The sequence below is a fragment of the Papaver somniferum genome, chromosome 8, assembly GCF_003573695.1.
Source record: "Papaver somniferum cultivar HN1 chromosome 8, ASM357369v1, whole genome shotgun sequence".
NCBI lineage: Eukaryota > Viridiplantae > Streptophyta > Magnoliopsida > Ranunculales > Papaveraceae > Papaver > Papaver somniferum.
Genome location: NC_039365.1, coordinates 42,894,011 through 42,914,308, shown reverse-complemented (window position 1 = coordinate 42,914,308; position 20,298 = coordinate 42,894,011). Strand labels below are relative to the sequence as shown.

General features: G+C 38.6%; 1 long non-coding RNA gene across 4 annotated transcripts; it reads right to left on the bottom strand.

Annotated features, from left to right (window-relative positions):
• Positions 1-8,539: 8,539 nt before the first annotated feature.
• LOC113305886 lies at positions 8,540-11,438 on the bottom strand. Of its 4 annotated transcripts, XR_003338563.1 has the most exons (7): positions 11,322-11,438; positions 10,759-10,837; positions 10,549-10,635; positions 9,701-9,881; positions 9,498-9,615; positions 9,270-9,330; positions 8,540-9,096 (listed from the first exon to the last, which is right to left on the bottom strand). It is a non-coding gene; the product is annotated as an uncharacterized LOC113305886 (long non-coding RNA). The 4 variants fall into 4 exon arrangements; XR_003338560.1 differs by having other exon boundaries at positions 8,541-9,096; positions 10,759-11,428; XR_003338561.1 differs by having other exon boundaries at positions 8,541-9,096; positions 9,498-9,596; positions 10,759-11,428.
• Between the last annotated feature and the right edge of the window lie 8,860 nt (positions 11,439-20,298).

Genomic DNA, 20,298 nt, shown 5'->3' with positions numbered 1-20,298 from the left:
GAGTTAAATAGCCAATGAGGTGTCGTGGTGATCACCATCCGTCCCTCTACCACATGGAGTAGTCGGCCAAGGGAGGGCTTGCCTATGGAACCTCCAAATGGTCACTCGAAGATGGCTAGGCATGCAGCTGTTTTAAGACGCTTAATCCGCGACTTACTCCGTTAAGCTTTAAAACAGCGATGCTTCATACATATTGATTATATTCGATGCATTACATGCATAGAGTATACACGATATTTCATGCATATCGATTTCATAAATAACCTAGTTATTCAATCTAGCACCGTATGCTACTTCCTGTGGGTCCCATGATCCACACATTCGAGACATCAAACATGTCACAAACTGGGGATACTTACTGGGGTATTGGTCTGGCGGTTTACAGCGTGCAGCGCGCAGCGCGCCATTACAATAACGTGTCAGGAGGTATGGACGGTTAGCGATAATGGGAGAAGTGGGATTAGACCTGATCGTGTGACAATCACCAGCACGACCTCACTACTCCATCACCCCACTTCCTCCACTTCCTACGAGAGACGAGGTTTGTGCTTTATGACTTGTATAAATAGGTTCTCCTCCCTATTTTCCAAGACAGACGAACACAGAAAAACCAAGTTTTGTCATCCGTATCCAGAAAACATCCTGATTCCTTACATTATTGCAAGCCGGTTCGATATTCTGATACAAGTCATAAACATCCAACACCTTCACAATATCAACACCTTCTTCGCTTCCCTCCCTAATATCAACCCCATCTCCTTCACTTTGTGACGAAACAAGTCTGGAACGACCATTTCTTAGTTTAGGCCATAATTGTATATGTTGATCTCTCGAATCAGAAAGCACTCCCGTGCAGTACATTTGTTTAGGGTTTAGATTCATTTCTCATCCACACACACACCCAAAATTACCAAAACCAACAGAAATAGTTTTCACCCATAAACAATTGGCGACCACAGTGGGAGATTAATCTCTCGGTTGTGAAGTCAATTTCTTCAATACCCAATCCCATTTGGATGATTTCAAAATGGTTGGTCTTAGGACTGTCCCAATAACTTCAAATCCCGGTCGAAGTTCCTCCAATGGAGATACCCCTCTTTCCAACGGTGTATCTGATGGTGTAACCGAAAGAATACCAACATTGATCGAGTTAGCACGAGCGCAGGAGATTCACACGAAGAACATGGACCTGATGAAAGAAGCGATAAACATCATACTCGATCTCCTCATCAAGATGACATCAGATATGAGCGGTCTTGTCACAAAGACTTCTACACTGGGGACTGATCCTCACAACGATCCTCCTCAAGTCAATAGTTTTACTATGAACCAGAGGTCGGTGGACCAGGAAGCAGCTTCTCTAGTAGAAAGTTTATGCGAACTTTTACACCTCTCGAAGCGGGCGGAGACGTTTGCAGCAATCAACCAGATAGCCCTGGACGTGCATTTAACTCCTCTACGTCCGGAAACCTCGAAAACACCGGAGATGTATGTGAATGATGTCACATTTACAGAAGAGGACATGATGGCGGAAGAAGGTCACAACCTGTCCCTACACGTTACTACATACATCAAGGATTCGGAGTTCAAGAGGGCCCTCATCGACACGGGAGCATCTTCGAATGTGACTACTCTCAAGACTCTCAGGACGGTCAAGGTTCCCCCAGGAAATATCGTACGGCAGCCTACCATGATGACATATTTTGAAGGAAATCAAACCAACACGTACGGGTATGTCAATCTGAATTTATCTGTAGGGCCCGTCCAGTCAAAGGTGAAATTCAAAGTCATAGAAAAGGAGACATACTACCATGGCTTCATGACAATAGGATTGTCCCTTCGACGTATCATCAGTGCTTGAAGACTATGCTGAATAAAGAAATCATTCCTGCATCGTTGTCTCCTTACGCACCGATATGTGGAGTGGAATTGTTTGAACCAAGAGAAGCTCCGCGGGAAGAATCAAACAAAGTTCATTGCATCTCACTACCCACGTGGGCGTCAATCCAGGAGGAGGAACGACTTGCATCATTGAGGGATAAGCCCCATGATGCATCTTTGCTGACAAGGCGTTCTTCTTCATTCGATGAAGCCGCGACCCACGTTCACACTAAGAGGGAGCGAACCTTTGTGGCAATTCGTTATCAGAAGGGGAAGACCGTCTATCAACGCCGCTGTTAGTAATTAGCAGGGGAGACTGTTACCCAGTCTCCCCGTCTAATGGAATGCTACAACAACGAAGAGTCGCAGGAAGAGGTGCTGGATGCTCCACGACAACTGCAGGACGGCACCAGCTCCACGACCGATGAGCTCGAAATCGTTAACATCGGGAATGAAGAATCTCCCAGGCCTATCTCCATCAGCTCAACCTTTTCCACAGATGAACGCACGAAGCTCGTGCAAATCCTCAAAGAGTACCAGGACATATTTGCTTGGATGTATGAAGAAATGCCCGGTCTAGATGAAAAATTGGTCACCCATCACCTACATGTCATACCTGGATCCAAGCCGATCAAGAAATCCCCGAGGCAATTCAGGAACGAGGTAGAAGAGAAAATCAAGACTGAGATTCAGAAGTTTCTAGCTGCTGGCTTCATTAAGCCCATCCATCATCCGACCTGGTTGGCTAATGTAGTTCCGGTGAAAAAGAAAAACAGACAGATCAGGTGTTGTGTAGATTTCAGAGACTTGAACAGATGCTACCCAAAAGACGCAAGTAAGACAGCTTTTCGAACTCCTCTCGAAATTTTTTATTATACTGTAACGCCATTTGGTTTAAAGAATGCCGGTGCAACGTATCAACGCGCTATGACGGCAATCTTTCACTACATGATGCATAAGCAAGTCGAAGACTATGTGGATGATATAGTAGTCAAATCGAAAGCTCGGGCAGATCACACAGGAGTCCTACGGCAAGTGTTCGAAAGGTAACTGCTGAGGGGATCAAGGTGGACCGATCCAAGACTCAAGATATCCTCACGATACCGCCACCGCGGACTGTGAAGAAGCTCCAAAGCTTCATAGGCAAGGTGAACTACATTCGACGTTTTATACCTGGTTTAGCCCAGCTCGTTGCTTCATTCACTCCATTGCTGAAGAAAGGAGCAAGCTTCGTGTGGACCACACTACAACAGGATACGTTTCGTAAGATTCAACGAATATTTTCATCTCCAATTCATTATAAAGAGTTCGCTTATTATGTCAGCGAGCGAGCCTGGGACATCTTAAGATATATGACAAGGGAGCAGCCTCAAGAAGATAGCGATGCCCGCATCATCATGTCGAGAAAGAATCCGCAGCTTGGGTGAATCACTCTGTCATACTTAAGAGGAATGCTTCAGTTGAAACAGCAAACATCCAAATGATTATGTCAAGAGGTCCCGAATTCAGGCACTGAAGGGTCACGATCCAAATGTGACTGAACAACAAGTGGTGTAATTGTGCATCAATAGGATGGTACCTGTCAATCTTGATTTGTCGAAGAACCTGCGCTTTCAGACATCCTCTGAACTCCGTAAAGCTTCTAAACGCTCAAGTTGCGACAGCACCTGCCCTGCTAGAAAGAACAAGCCTGCCAGTTATGAGGAGCCTTATGATGTTCGTGGAAGCATACTTCTCACCAACAGGCAATGCCAGATTCAACTTCCTGTAAGAAGTTTCGCTGAAGCAGCAAGAGGAAAACCACTAAGATACAACATCCTGCGCGTCCAAAATCGCCAACTCCAACTCCAGTACCATATGCACGACTGCCACAATGATGAAACAACGTCCAAGATATTTCATATCTGGATCGACGATAACTACATCAATGAGAGACGCTTTCAGAATTTCGTCTCCCGTAGAAGAAGTAGTTGCGTTACCAAAGGAGTATGACTGGGGACTGCTTAGCACTGACCATCTCAAAGATGGTGAATTCAGAGAGATGCAAGGACGCTATCATTATGATTCCAAGATGTCCAAATAAGAGGATATACTCAAGAGAGCAGACGTAAAGACGTCCTCATGAACCTAGTGTGACAACATCTACCAATTCGAAAGCTCAGTGGATACTCGTGGGAAGGGGACTGTCTCCCTCTTCTCTATTCCATGAAGAAACATCAAGAAAGCCATCGGTTCCAGCTTCTCCCTCTAATAACGAGACGATCTCTATCATTGTATGAAGAGTGCCAAGTTCATGCAAGTTGCCACCACGCCTCTCCCTGCCAGTCTCTTCTGATCACAGCTGCTGCCAAGAACCGTTGTTGCTCGTCGATTGATATCATCCAGAGCTTCACCATATCAACAACCACTACATACAAAGGTAATCTAAACTTATGCATATTTTTACCCATGGAGAAGTAAAATTATTACTAGTACGAAGGATGGATGGCGATACCTTTATTATGGTAGACCCATCGGGCATACAAGATAGAGCCACGTAGACCACGCTTGGAGACTGAGGCTCAGCATGAAATTCCTTCGCCTTCAATCAAGAACTTCTTCAACACAAGAGAGATGGTCAAGAAGCAGGTAATTCTCAAGGGGAAATCAAACTGAAGAAGAAGCCGCTTCAACGCTCTTTCCAACAGAAGCTGCTTCAACGCTCCCTCCAACAGAAGCTGCTTCAACGCTGCCGTTTCAACTCTCTCTCCAAAACAAGGCATTTCAGCTCGCTCTCCAGAGGAAGCTTCTTCAACGCTCTCCCAGAGACCCACCTTGACGTTCGCTCCAGAATCTCTTCAACGCTCTCTCCAGGAGCCTCCTCGACGCTCTCTTCAGAAGCTGCTTCAACACGCTTTCCAGAAGCTACATCAACGTTCTCTTTGGGAGATGCTTCAACATATTTTTCAGAAATTGCTTCAGCATCCTTGTAAGAATATTCCTCGTGATAGGGCTCGTCGACGTCAGAGTCGAGGATTATGGCATCGTGATGAATAGTTTGAGATCCCAACCAACCACATGCCTAATCTACCTGGGGCCAACCGACATCATGTTATGGGAACGCTCACCTGGATGCCTCTTGAACGTGACATGTTCCAAAGACAGACCGACCTATCTCTCCTACTAACATCAAACTTTGTCTCATAAGTTTTATCTTTATTTGTCACCATCTCATGCCTACCCCACAACAATGCAATCATTACGTGCTAGGCAGTGAACTTAATGTTGATGGTGGATTTTAGTTCCGGGCTAAAATAAAACCAAATTTAATATGTTGACACCCTGCAAAGGGTAAAGCCATTTGACGAACGATGAGTGCAGAAATCCTCTCGTTTTATTTATTTGAAGCAATTCAATAAATATACAAAATTCACTCAGAATGGTGCATGTAGCAACAATCCCAAATATTCTGTGTATTTATAGAATTATTAATTGATGCATGAGTTTCCTTGTATTTCCTATGTTGTTCTCAGCAGGATTCTCATTATTGGTGCGGCATGACGACTGAGTGTCTACTCTCAGCAGAGTAACACGAATCTCCAAGTGTCAATGGTGAGGTATGCACGAAATACCCATAGGCCCTACCATTCTCTGACAAAGAGAATCTCGTATCAGCATGCTTATATTAGCCTGATCGAGCGTGTTTAATTCCCCCAAAGGAAATCCGGACTGTCCATATCAGTCTTAAAAAACGATCACGGCCACGCAAGTTGGCCGCATAATTTAACCAGCCTAGACGAACCCTAGCAGGAGCAGGAAATCACTGCAATGACCACCAGCGGGCCCGTTTATGCCCTGACCGGTCGAATGCATGTTGCGCCCCCAGCTATCGAATGCCAGCCCAAAATAGGATGGTCGAGCAGGTATGGAGCGTCTTGGAGGAAGCTCGTACGAGCAAGACCGCCAATGGTAGTCTCAAAAACTAGCCATGGCCGTACAACTTCGCCGGTATGCTTGGACGGCGTGGATTATTCCATGTCCGGTCGATCAGGCGTTGTTATGCACTCTGGTGGGCCCACTCTCTACTTACCTCTCTCACGGCCTAGCCATGGAGCAGCCAACGCTTTCTCGAAGTATGGCCGGCGTGATGCTTAAGAGTCGCGGAAAATTCCACTAGTATCTTAAATCGATCGCAACAATCCAACTTCACCGGCATGTTTGGATGGCTTAGATCAAGCCTATGACCGTGGGACAGGTACCATCATGCTCACCACCGGCTCAACGTGGGTCCCACACGAACGGTTTCTCCAGAGGAGAAGCGTGGCTTGCCAAACCATTTGGCCAAAGTCATGTATACGTGACTATTTCAAAACCCTAATTAGGGTTTGCGGCGTTGCATAACTGTCGCGGTTCGATCACGACCATCCATCTTTGCAAGCTTGGATGAAGGGTGTAGATATAGATTAAGGAGGTCCCATCAACGTGATCACCGTGGGCCCACCTATATGTGTGACTGATCGGCTTAGGCCAACCATGGACGAGCGCCTCGACACGCACGCCCAAAAGTGGCATGTCGTGCAACTTCCGAATCCTTTGCGGCATAGGATTCCTGTCGCAAATCGATCTCGGTCACTCCTCTTTGCCAGTCAAATTGAGTGGCCTAGATTGCACCTTCACGAGACAAAGAGGTACGGACATGCACACCGGCAGGCCGTCTACACGCATGCCCGGTCGGTCCCTCCAAAAGTGTCTCCTATGCTTGATTTCGGTTGTAGATGAGCGTCACAGATCATCTCGTCCGTCCAACTCTACCAGCTTGATCGGGCAGCCCAGGATAGGAGTTAAATAGCCAATGAGGTGTCATGGTGATCACCATCCGTCACTCTACCACATGGAGTGGTCGTCCAAGGGAGGGCTTGCCTATGCATCCTCGAAACGGTCACTCGAAGATGGCTAGGCATGCAACTGTTTTAAGATGCTTAATCCGCGACTTACTCTGTTAAGCTTTAAAATAGCGATGCTTCATACATATTGATTATATTTTATGCATTACATGCATAGAGTATACACGATATTTCATGTATATCGATTTCCTAAATAACTCAGTTATTCAATCTAGCACCGTATGCTACTTCATGTGAGTCCCATGATCCACACACTCGAGACATCAAACATGTCACAAACTGGGGGATACTTACTGGGGTATTGGTCTGGCAGTTTACAGTGTGCAGCGCGCAACGCGCCATTACAAGAACGTGTCAGGAGGAATGGACGGTTAGCGATGATGGGAGAAGTGGGCTTAGACCTGATTGTGTGACAATCACCAGCACGACCCCACTACTCCATCACTCCACTTCCTCCACTTCCTACGCGAGACGAGGTTTGTGCTTTATGACTTGTATAAATAGGTTCTCCTCCCTATTTTCCAAGACAGACGAACACAGAAAAACCTAGTGTTGTCATACGTATCCATAAAACATCCCGATTGATTACATTATTGCAAGCCGGTTCGATATTCTGGTACAAGTCATAAACATCCAACACCTTCACAATCTCAACACCTTCTTCACTTCCCTCCCTAAGATCAACCCCATCTCCTTCACTTTGTGACCGAAACAAGTCTGAAACGGCCATTTCTTGGTTTAGGCCAGAATTGTATACCTGGTTTGTGGTGGAAGAAGTAGTGACGGTGAATGTTGGTGAGTAGTGATGGACAATATTAATTTTATGTTGTCGTTACAACATCGATAACATCGTAGTGTGGAAGATGTGGTTGGTTGTTTTTAACACTTTTGATAAAAGAAGGTACCGTATATTTCAGGGATGATATCATACAAGATAATATTTTCATGATCGTAGTTGGATCACCCAAATGGTACCCCTGTTATCTTTGGTACTATATCGTATAAATCATGATTTTTTAATGTTAAAATAAAATTGATTGCAATACATAAAAGAATATATACACGGAAAAATAAAATAATGAAACTAATCAATTGACGACATTTTGTTCAATCTAAACCTCATACATAGCATTTGTGATTGAAAATTAGAATTGCATCCAACAACCTACATGGGGTGGGCGGCAGTGATGGAGTCAAAAATTGACATTGAGGAGGCCTACTTTTTTTTTAAAAAAGAAACATGTAAACTTTGGTGGACTAAACCATAAATATATATGGACAAAGTACTATTTATAAAATAAACTAAAAAATTTATGTAGTTATTAAAAATTTAAGGGGTTAGAGCCAGGTTAGTCAACCCACTACACCATATTTCCGTTTAGTAACTCTGTATTTCAGTTACTAAATGAGGTTGTAACAGAAAGCAGCCGTTACAAAAGGGGGTGTAACAAATTTTCGTACCAACATGTTTCCGTTACTAATCTTGAGTCGCAACAGATTCGTAACTCAAATACGGCTGTTACTAATATTTTTGTTCGTAACAGACTGTAATCCGTTACTAAATTTTTTATCATAGTTGTAAAATCTTGACTAGGTCAAAGAAGACCGAATCTTGTTTATTGTGGTAAAAAATTAGTAACAAGTTCTGGCCGTTACTAAATTTTTGCTACCTAAAAAAAAAGGGTGTCTTCATTGACCTAGTCAAAATCAGTTCCCCCACCCCCTCCCCCCTAAAAAAAAATAAAAATCCCTGCAACTACTCAATTCAACACCCAGATTCATCCAATTCTAGAAACAGAAAAAGAAATATCTTCATTCTAGGTCATAAAAAAGTTTCATATTACACAACAAAGTTAGGAGAACATTACATGAATCATGGGAACAAAAATTGTCACTTGGATAATGTCAATACACTCACTACTATACCAAATACCAACAGAATGTTACATAATGTTTCAAACAATAAAGAAGTCTAACATCCTATGTCTTCAACAGAGAAATGAAAGCTATAAGACAAATATATGATTCTTCTCTAGATACAACTGCATCATAACCAAACTAACACATAATATAGGAAATGTGTAATCATGAAAGCCATTTCGAATGTCTGGATTTGCAGTACCTTTTATGAGACAAGGAAAGGTGTTAAACTGCCTATGAAGTTGTTTCACCATCTTAAGAGCTGCACTTCCTGCGAAGTTCTTTCACCATCTTAAATTTGCCTAGATTTGAAGAGCTCCAATGAGCAAACCAATCAAGACTTTTGGTGCTTCCAGCAGCATCTAGGCCATCAGTCCTCTTGAGAACTCAGTGCACATTCAGTGCATGAACCCTATTAAAGTAAACAAAAGTGAAGTAAGTTATCAGGCTTTAGTAGATGGGGGCAAAAGAGGCCGTAGACTATAACATGTTGATTTGAACAAGGTTTAAACAAAGAGTATGAATGTATATCAAGTATTGTATAAGCAATTAGGATGTGGAGATGACAAGGAGATAGAAACATACCTTTACTAGCAAAATCCTTGTGCTAATACTTATTTTGTCTTCCTAGAACTGAGCCAAGGACCTGCACATATAACATAATGATTACAGATGAGTAGGAATAAGAGAAGAACATTCAATGTTTATAAAACAACTCTGCCCCTAAAAAAGAAAGTCAGCAAGGTAGAAGATGATCAAAATATTCAGTGATTGCATGTCAATAAAGCAAACATAGGCGTCGACACAACATACATAGGTGTTCTACTACAATTCACCACCAGCAGCAGCTTGGAATTAGCTCATATCCGATACCTGTTCCTTACTACTACAAATCCCTGCGTCCACCATCTCCTACACCCACCCCATACTACTATTAAACAGATCAAAACATCATAGTTATATATGTGCACAATCTTAAACGAAACATTTTCAAGTAATGAATGATAAAGCCTTACCATCACCGGCTACATCGTTAGTGGCATTTGCGCTTTACAAGGCTGGAACCAATGTTCTTAGTGTCTTTAAAATCAATGCTTTCAGCAAGAGTGAGACTATCTTTAGTCACTTTAGGTGACACATCACTTCCAGCTGATAATAAGCTCAATCTGCTTCAATCTCCTCATCTTGCTCCCTGATCTGAAATTGCAATGCAAACCAAAGTTCAAGCATAGGTATAGGTATGCACAACAAACAAAATAAAAAAGCTTGATTATCTTCGATACATCATGTACAAGAAAGAATTTAACATCAAAAATCCTCCCTTGTTATTACGTTCATGTTTCTATCTCATTATATAAGTATTTGACATCCTTCTGTGACAAAAGTATTTAACGAGGAAAATGTAGATTGGCAATGCAACTCTGTTGCACATTCTGCTTCAGTTTGCGGACTTTGGAAATGATAAACCAAATTTGTTTCCACAAAATGCAAACTAGGAGAAACAACAGTTGCTCGAGTTGGAGTGTGTTTTATTCCAGACTTTGAAACTTCGCCAAATACATTAATGAAAAAAATAGATAAACTTCATCACTAAACTCATACACTTAACAACATACAAAATACATATTAAAGATTGTGGCTGCTAAAATTGGTTATTTGGCGGACAGAGAGCAATTGTAAGCAGTATGGTATATTGAGATTGCGAAGCAACCGAGCTAATATGCAAATTCAAGATAACAACATCAGAAGCAAGAGAGCAAATATGCAAATTCAACAACTTCAATTTGAACCCCCACTTTCAGTTTTGAAAAGCAAACAAAGAAAAAAAATCGTAGTTGGATGAGAAAAGAAGAAGAAAAGTTACCACTTTAAAACGAAGGCGTTTCAATTGAATTTTGTATATCAGACTGCTTCTGAGCTACATAACCACTTATTCCTGCCAAGACACCTGCTGTAGTAGCATGTGCATGTGAGCAAAATTCATAAAAACCCATTTTAACATCAGAAACCAATATCAAATAAAATCCATCTTCAATCAAACAAGCATTATCGAAGCTTAATTACTAATTCTTACAAAAAGTTGAAGAAAGAAAACAGACACCATCAGGAGAAACAACAGTTGGAACTAGTTCATCTGGTTGAGACTCCAATACCTAAAATTGAACAAGTAACAAATAGTTAGACACATATATAGCTCGAGTCATGTTATCAAATTACATCTGCTGGTGCATATATCAAACTGCTAAACAGATTTTGATATTAAGTTCATCAATATGAGGTTGAAAATTGAAAGTCGATGAAAATCAAATTTATTTTATGGGTAATAAAGACTCAATGACGCTGATTACGGATCTAAAGACCGATTTTCAATCAAGAATAATGATAAAGAGATTTCATGATTTTCAATCAAGAACCCTAGAAACTTTTTATTCAATTTTTTCGAGATTTTGATCTCAATAGAAAGATTGAGATGAGGAGAATACAGATCTAAGCTCTGATCATATTTTGCTCGAGATTTTTTTGATAAAAACAGATATTTGGGTTTTCAAAACCCTAAAAATATTTTTTCTAAAAATCGATTTCAAATCGAAGACTTAGAGATTATAATTGAAATACAAAGAACATGAAAGACTAAACTTATCTTCTGGCGACTTTCTTCTTCAGGAGTAACTTTTGAAATGGTGACGGTGGTGCTCGAGCGAAGTAAGAAGTAAGATAAGAGGAAGGAAGAGAAGAGAGATGGTTGTTTTTCTCTGCTCGTTGAAAAATGAAGGGAAAAGATAATTGTGGGAGGAGGTAGGATTAGATGAAAGAGATCCATAGGGTGGAAACATTTCCAAGTATTCTCAGCAGTTGCGAAATTTGGGCGGAATAATATTAGATAGTGTTACCCTTCACACGCTCGTTTCGCATGATTTAAGTACGCCAGTCACTAATAGAAACAGAAACAGGGCTGTTACGAATTGGTTAAACTCGTAACCGAGACTTAGCCGTTACTAGAATTTAGTAACTGAAAAATTTAGTTCCGAATTAGTAACGGCCACATTTCCGTAACTAATTTTAGTTGCTAAATGCCAAATATGGTGTAGTGACCCTTGGATCTGCCACTAGGTGGTGGTGGATAAAAAAATGGATTCATATGGTTTTATGTGGTGGCGGGTATTGGTGAACAAAAACATATTATGCTAATTTCGTAACGCCATAAAACATGCGACGTTATATTATAAAGTATAAAACGTGGTTGATCATTCTAATGTTAAAATAAACACGATAAAACACATGTTCATTTTATAAAATTGGTGCCATCAATTGCCATGTTATGTAATAACTAAACGAACGATACGAATCAAGAATAGAACATATGAAATTATTTATTATTGATTTGTCCATGTAAAGAGTGATCAGGATTTGTCCTTGACAAAAATAAATTTATCGCTGGGGTTTGTTTAACTTAACCATTTTTAAATATTTTATTAATTAATATCTCATTGATTGTTCATAATGATTAATTAAATTTCTATTATAAATGTCCCTTTAATAATCTAACATAAATACATAATTTTATTAATAAATAATTGTACTAAAAGCTATATTAATTCTAATGGTGGTAGTGGAAGTAGGTTTAGTATAAACGGTGGCGGGTGTTTGTGAATGGTGGAGGCGGTAACATTACTATTGGTGGAAGAAATAGTGGCGGTGGATAGTTTTTATGGTGGTGGGTGTTGGTAATAGTGGTGGATAATAATAGTTTTTGCTTTTTAGTGAGTTTTATTGACCGAGTAAAAACAAAATCTTCACAAAACATGAAACTTTGTATTTTGAAAGATGTAATTGGTTATTTTTAGCACCATTGATAAGGACAAAATCAAATATTTCGAGGATGATACCGGAACGTATAAGACAATATGATCATGACTGTTGGATCACCGAAACGGTATCCGTATTATATAAAGGCAATTGGTGTACCCGCGTAAGAGAACATTATCGCTCTCTCAAGTACTATTACATTTTTTTTCCTGAAAGACCATCAATGTCGAGTTGTTTCGCGACAACTACCTACAAAGACAACAACTTTCACTCAATTCCCGATATAAAACATTATTGACCGGAAAAATGTATTTGCATTCTAAAATATTTGTTTGAAAATTATGTTTGTTCATCAAAATCATCATAAAAAACTCTAAATCATAAATCCAAATTTTGCCTCCGATGTTTATAGAATATTTTTTATATTTTACATTCTCAAATCATGCGACCTCTTGATTACAAATCAACAATATCAAATTACGGATCAATACGTATAGGTTTCATTCACTGGGTTAGAAGGTAGAGTAGATACAGATGGGTAGATCACACAAAGCAGAACATGACTGAGAATACTTCAATAATTTGGTCAAGAAATAAGGTCAAAAATTTAAGATTAACTTTATATGGAACTAATTATATCGGATTCGATAGGAGCCGACTAAAATATGGATTAATAATAATTTCCACGTAAGAGAATTTCAAAACATAGTTTGGCTAACTCTGACTATGTAAAGAGTGGTCAAGATTTGTCCTTCCTGAATTGCTATGTTATGTGAGAAGAAGGTGATATCTAAGATTGAGGTACAATTTAAATCTATTAGATTCATACCATTTACAACTAGACGCCTTGAAAAAAATTGACGTGTTGTTATTATTATTACAGGTAAGGGATATATTGACCACACTTGCGCAAATAGCTCACTTCGCAAATGATTGGTGTTGCATGTACTGTGTATAATGCAACGATGAATTTGAGGAAACAAGGCACCAGAAGCAGTGTCCAGAGTATTTTGGATATAGTAACTTAGACCCGATGTAATACTTATGTTCTTTTTTTTTTTAGTTTTTCCACAATCTATTTATTTAAGAAAAATGAACATTGCAAATACATAATATCAACAAAAATTAGACAGATTGCGTTTAATAATAATGCCTACCGATGGTCCGGAAACGGTAAAAGAAAAGAATTGTTGTAGAAGATTTGTTGGGATATACGACGGATACAAATGAAAGAGGTATAACTATTTCGATTCTGAAATCACATAAAGTTCACAGTAGAAGATGACATCGAGTTTAAAGTTAGTAACAAACATAATATGGCTGAGTAAAATGTTAAAAACAAACATGATATATAAACTTAGAAAGCCGTGGGACTTGAAGAGGCCAATTTGGAAAACTACAATCTCAGAAAGCAAGGATCCACAATACCATATTTTTTTTTATAAATATTCAACGTAGAGGATGTCAACTTTTGGTAAAGGATCTATTGACAACCTATAAATTTGAAATAGGATCAGGGAGTACAATATGTGTTCAAGGTTCTTTATGAGGTAATGTGTCGTCAGGTTGTATTCCAAGTGAAGGTAGGAACATATGGAAGTGACAAAATGTCCAAGACTTTTGAAGTTATCAAAGCCTTCGTTAAGACGAACTGCTGGGGATAATACTTTGTTGAAGATTTAATGGCAGAGGTTTGCATATATACAATGCATTCGAAAAGGTAATTGGTACACATTTTAAACATTGTCATCTAATGGGTGTTGAAAAATTACAGGAAAATTATGTCATATTGGAGAGTTTGTATCATCCATTCGATGCAAAAAAATATTATTCTCTGCCTATTTGGAGGATCGACAACATGACCATGATATATGAGTCATCTGGAGCGAAATAAGAGCATGAGGAGACTTTTATGGATGATATTGATTAGTTGATTTCACTGAGATGAGCGCTGCTGACGACATATTTCCAAAAAATATTTAAACTTCCATGTTCATGTAGAGCATTATGTCATTATAAGCAATGAACCTAAATAAAAAAGTGTCTGGAAGTTAAGATTATATTTATTTCGATTGAGCAAATATCCAGCGGTAAAATATTAAAGGAAAAAAACAAGAAAAAAAGAGAGGAAAATCCCGACTATTTTATGATAAACCCATATCAAATCATAAGGAGTTGATAAATATTCGGGACACAAATTATACGATATATTAAAAATGAACCAACATCATGGCTCGTGCCGTAAGGGCTAGTTATCTCATAAACTAAACAAAAACAGGAAAACTTAAAGAAAATAATGCATGAGATTAATGTAAACAACTACTCGTATGTTAATCCAGGAGGGGTAAGTGGCAATGCTGGGGGATTAGCATTGATATGGAAAAGTAACCTCACTATTGACATCATTGACTTCTCTCTAAACCATATCAATGCTATAGTCATCCCTGTCAACAGCCCTCCTTGACTTTTCACTGGTTATTGTGGAAGTCCTAATGATACTGCCAGTAAATCTGCTTCTTGGAAAATGTTGGATAAAACAGCAAAAACCAACCATCTTCCTTGGTTGATTATTGGTGATTTTAATTTTATCCTTCATGACACTGAAAAATTTAGCTCTCACCCATTGACTCTACTGAAACTGCTTTGTTCAACAATTAAATTCTTGATCTTGATTTGGTGGATCTTGGAATTACTGGTTGCCCCTTTCACTTGGTCAAACAAGAGAAAAGGTTTTGCTCTCATTGAACAAAGACTTGATAGAGGTCTAGCATCTGAAAGTTGTCTTTTGTTATCCCCAAATACTACCATCTCTAATATGTTGGCCGTTGGGTATGATCATCATCCTATGTTGCTCAATTACGATCAAAACTGGAAAAATGGAAGCATTCCCTTCAAGTTCTTTGGTCCTTGGTTGGATCAGGAGGACTACAGAAAAATAATAGCTGATTGTTGGAGAAAATCTCTTTCTGGGTCAAGTGCTTATATCATTGCTAGAAGATTAAAAGATATCAAACTTCAGATAAGGGTGTGGAACAAAGAGGTCTATAGCAACATCAAAACAAATATAGAAGAATGCAAACAACACCTTCATTGGCTGCATGACAATTACTTCAGGATGGACAGGGTTCAAGCTCTAGATGATGCAAGACAAATTCTTAAAAACTGGCAAGACATTGAGGAGAAATTTTGGAAGACCAAGAGTAGAGACCAAATCATCAAACTGGGAGACCAAAATAACAGTTATTTCCACAAATCCACAAAAAGTAGAACCAGGAGAAACAAGATTGATACAATTCAAGATGAGAAAGGGGAATGGATAACAGATTATCAAGAGGTAAGGAACTGCTTCACATGTCGCTTTTCAAAAATGGCCACTGCTGAAACCACAAACATGAGCCCAGAAATCATCAACCTTATACCCACATCCATCACCACTACTGACTGAAAAAGTAGGGGTACAACAACCACACCCAATATTTCGGTTAGCAATATGTATGGACTAAATCCAATATACTTTCAAGAGAATCAACTAGACTCAATCTTAATAAAGCATATCAAAGAATTATATCTGTATTTCTCGATTCAATTCTTACTCATGCAAATAGAAATCTGCGAGTCTAATTGAATACAAGAGAAATCACTTGAACGGTACCAAAGACCAATGTTCAAGGATCAATCAAATTCAATCAACAACCAAAGGTCGGATTTCCCAATTGATTGATTCAAACGCACAACCTGTGATATTTCAATTATATAACAAACTAAAATACGGAAAATAAATAACACAGACACCAGAAGTTTTGTTAACGAGGAAACCGCAAATGCAGAAAACCTCCAGGACCCAGTTCATATTGAACACACACTGTATTAAGCCGCTACAGACACTAGCCTACTACAAACTAACTTCGGACTGGACTGTAGTTGAACCCCAATCGATCTCACACTGATCCAAGGTACAGTTGTGCTCCTTACGTCTCTGATCCTAGCAGGATACTACACACTTGATTCTCTTAGATGATCTCACCCACAACTAAGAGTTGCTACGACCCAAAGTCGAATACATTAATAAACAAATCTGTATCACATAGAAAAGTCTACTATAATAGATAAATCTATCTCCCACAGAAATACCTACGAGTTTTGTTCCTTATTTTGATAAATCAAGGTGAACAGGAACCAATTGATAACCCGGACTTATATTCCCAAAGAACATCCTAGTATTATCAATCACCTCACAATAATCTTAATCGACGCGGCGAAAGAAGATATTGTGGAATCACAAACGATGAGACGAAGATGTTTGTGATTACTTTTATATCTTTCCTATCGGAGATATCAATATCAAGCCAATCGTTACGATTGTATTCAAACTATAGAAACAGCAAGATCAGATCACACAACTACGAGAAAGTATTATCGATATGGCTTCACAACCCCAATGAAATCTCCAAGTCGTTAACCTACAGGATCTCGGTAGAAACCTAAGGTTAAAGGAGAATCGACTCTAGCTTTTACAACTAGTATCACACAGGATGTGTGGATATTTAGGTTTCCCAGTTGCTAGAGTTCTCCTTTATATAGTCTTTCAAATCAAGGTTTGCAATCAATGTTAGCTTAGCAACAAAGCATTCAATATTAACATTTAGATGAAAACCTGATTAGATTCAAGCTAATATCTTTTAACTGTTAGATCGAAACTCAACTTGTTACACAAAAATGAAATGCACATTTTAGGTCTGTGTAGCCGTACCCAAACATGCACATTTAGTTGGTTCAACAGTATTTAACCAAATGGTTAGCCATATGGGCACTTTCATATCAACCATATTCTTCTTTACCATAACTAGTCCAAATGACTCAAATGAACTAGTTAGAGAGTTGTTCAATTTCTTAGATCTCATAGAAGTATACAAGATACAATCGAAGATAAAACAATTTGATTCACTCGAATCGATTCATGAACTTTATAGCCACGGTTTGCAAAATTTCATTCCTTAGTTTATATAAGTTAAATTCACGAATAATCGTTTTTAGAAAATAACCAACTTAAGTACGCGGACTGGTACACAGACTTAAGTACCCGGAATAAGTTTGTAAATAGTTCACAAACTCCAGCAGATTTTCTCGGGAAGAGAACCTCCGACAGTACGCGGACTGGGTACGCGGACTCTGTTCCGATTTTTCCTGAGCAGCAAAGTACGCATACTTTGGTTCAAGGAATAAGGACTTATACATGTATGATTTACCACACAATGCTTATATCCAACAATGGTTATATAATCTAAACTCTCATTTCCATCATTGAAACATTCTTAGAGGACGTTATATAGTTGTTATTCAAAAACCATTTTTGGTCAAAGCCATTTTCAAGTGATTGAAACATATCATGACTTTCGTCACTAGGTAAAGATGAACTTGGCCAAAGCGAAAGCTTACCAACACATATTTCAAGAAATAGATAGGAGAGATAAACTCGGATCTAAATACCAAATGTGTATAATCAAAGTCTATATAGAAAACGACTTTTCTCTCAAGATAGGAGATAGAGTTGATAGACTTTTGAGTGATAGATAAGTTCAAATATCCACATACCTTTTAGTCGATGAAGTTCCACCATTTCCTTGAGTGGTTATTCGTCTTGTATGATGATCGCCATGGAGTTCTTGATCTCAACTACACTTTCTATCCTAGTCCGAGACTTAGCTATAGTAGACTAGAAATCAAGACTTATAGTTTTGATCACTAACATTGACAAACATGCTTGAGATAGAAACGCATGCGAGTTCGACCGAGCAGTGCTCTAACAATATCCCCCTTTGTCAATTTTAGTGACAAAACTATTAATACATATGGAATACAAAAATAAATAATAAACTTTTGTAGCTCCTATTCCACATGCCTAATCTTCAACATTACTCGAAATCTTCGTCACATCCAAGTACTCCAATGATTCCAAAGGTTGTAAGTTTAGCATCATCATTGTTGAAAATCCGTAGCTATAACAATGAGAAAATAGAATTCTCGATCATTGTTATCCAATGTCATAGTATCATTATGCATCATCAAAGTTCAATTGTATCACAACTTCGACAACAATACTAAGGTGATATGTATCACTCCCCCTTAGTCAATACTCCATCTCACATGGAAACCACTCCCCCTTACATAATGATCCGAAAACCATATGTATTTGTAGTGTGAACTACACATTTATTCTCCCACTTTTGTCAATAAAATTGACAAAGGTACGAAAAAGGGATCCTAATGAAATTTCCATAGAGACATTTCATGACCAAAAGAAAGCACATATCAACTTTTTAGATGCAATCATATAGCCGAAGCTAACATGCTTTCATCAAGGAGTTTATAAAGATACAAGATAACTCCTAAAATATTCCACAGCCACACTCCCCACAAAGATTTGGAAATTACGCACAAGTTCAATTAAGAACTCTCGTCCATAAAATGTCATTCCCGAAAGAACAACAAGAGCGACCTTAATTTCAAGAGAAAGAAGGATTTCTTTGGACATAAAAAATCACATACGAATATGAATTTGAATCCAAATAATACTCAATTAAATTAACCACAAGAGAACCCATGATTAATCTAATCGGAATTGCTCAACATAAGAGAACTTACGGAGCCGCACAATATATACATAAAATATGGATCAGGGAAGATCAATACTGCGGAATAGACAAGGATTCATTCTATTTTCCATCACTATTTACACAACGACATACAATAGACATAATCCTCGTAAACAAAATTTTATCCTATCTTCCATCAATAATGACATAATAGGCTTCAAACTTTTGTAATGTCAAAATTCCATTCATTCTTTTATCAATACATGCATATCGACATACGAAAGACTAAATCTTTTGACAAGGTATGGGACAATCATAGTTCCCGGACGCAAACACACATATCCCATAACATATTGCAATATATAAAACCATAAAGATTAATACTGCAAAAATCATCTTCCAAACAATTTTAGAATTTAAATAAATAAATCTAAAAACAATGAAGATGAAAACGTTGGACATAGCTAGGTGTAATCACAATAATGGCTATTCCAAACTCTAGTTATTCTTCTAAATAAAACAAGAAAACGAAATTCTCATAAGAAGATTTACTAGGAAAATAATAAAATCAACAAGCTAATAAACAAAAAACAGACTCCTATGCCAAAGCCGAACACAAACTGAAATCAAATAGATGGTTCAGTATCCTCATGAGTCTTGAGATCTTTGAGCTTGTGATTGAAAGCATCCTCTGCATCTTCAGAGCGGATATCCTTATTGAGAAGTTCTTTAACATATGTCTTCATGAGAACAAGGTCAGAATTAACCTTTTTCAACTCAGTTTTTACCACATCAAGACACTTCATTGTATCAACAAGTTGCTGTTTTGCATCCTCAAAGTTTTTGAGAAAGTCAAGAACCACTTCAGCTGAAATCTCTTCAACCTCCTCAATATCCGAAAAGGAATCAGGTGATTGAGGAAACGATCCTTAAACTTCAACAAAGGTTCCCTTTTTTTCATCGAATTCGAAATATACCGCATTATCAACTAAATCTTCAGGTAAATCCCAAGAGCAAGAGGAAGAAGCCATTGACAATAAGAAGCCTAGAGTGAGATAATTCAACTCAATAGGAAGGGTATATAAACGATTTTGGAAAGACTTAGGGTTTACAAGATTGGTTTATGAGAGGCCCGGAAACCGTATGTGCACCCGTAAGAAGAGAATCCACAAAGCTCCTACCAAAAGGAGTATTTATGAAGACTGTATATACAA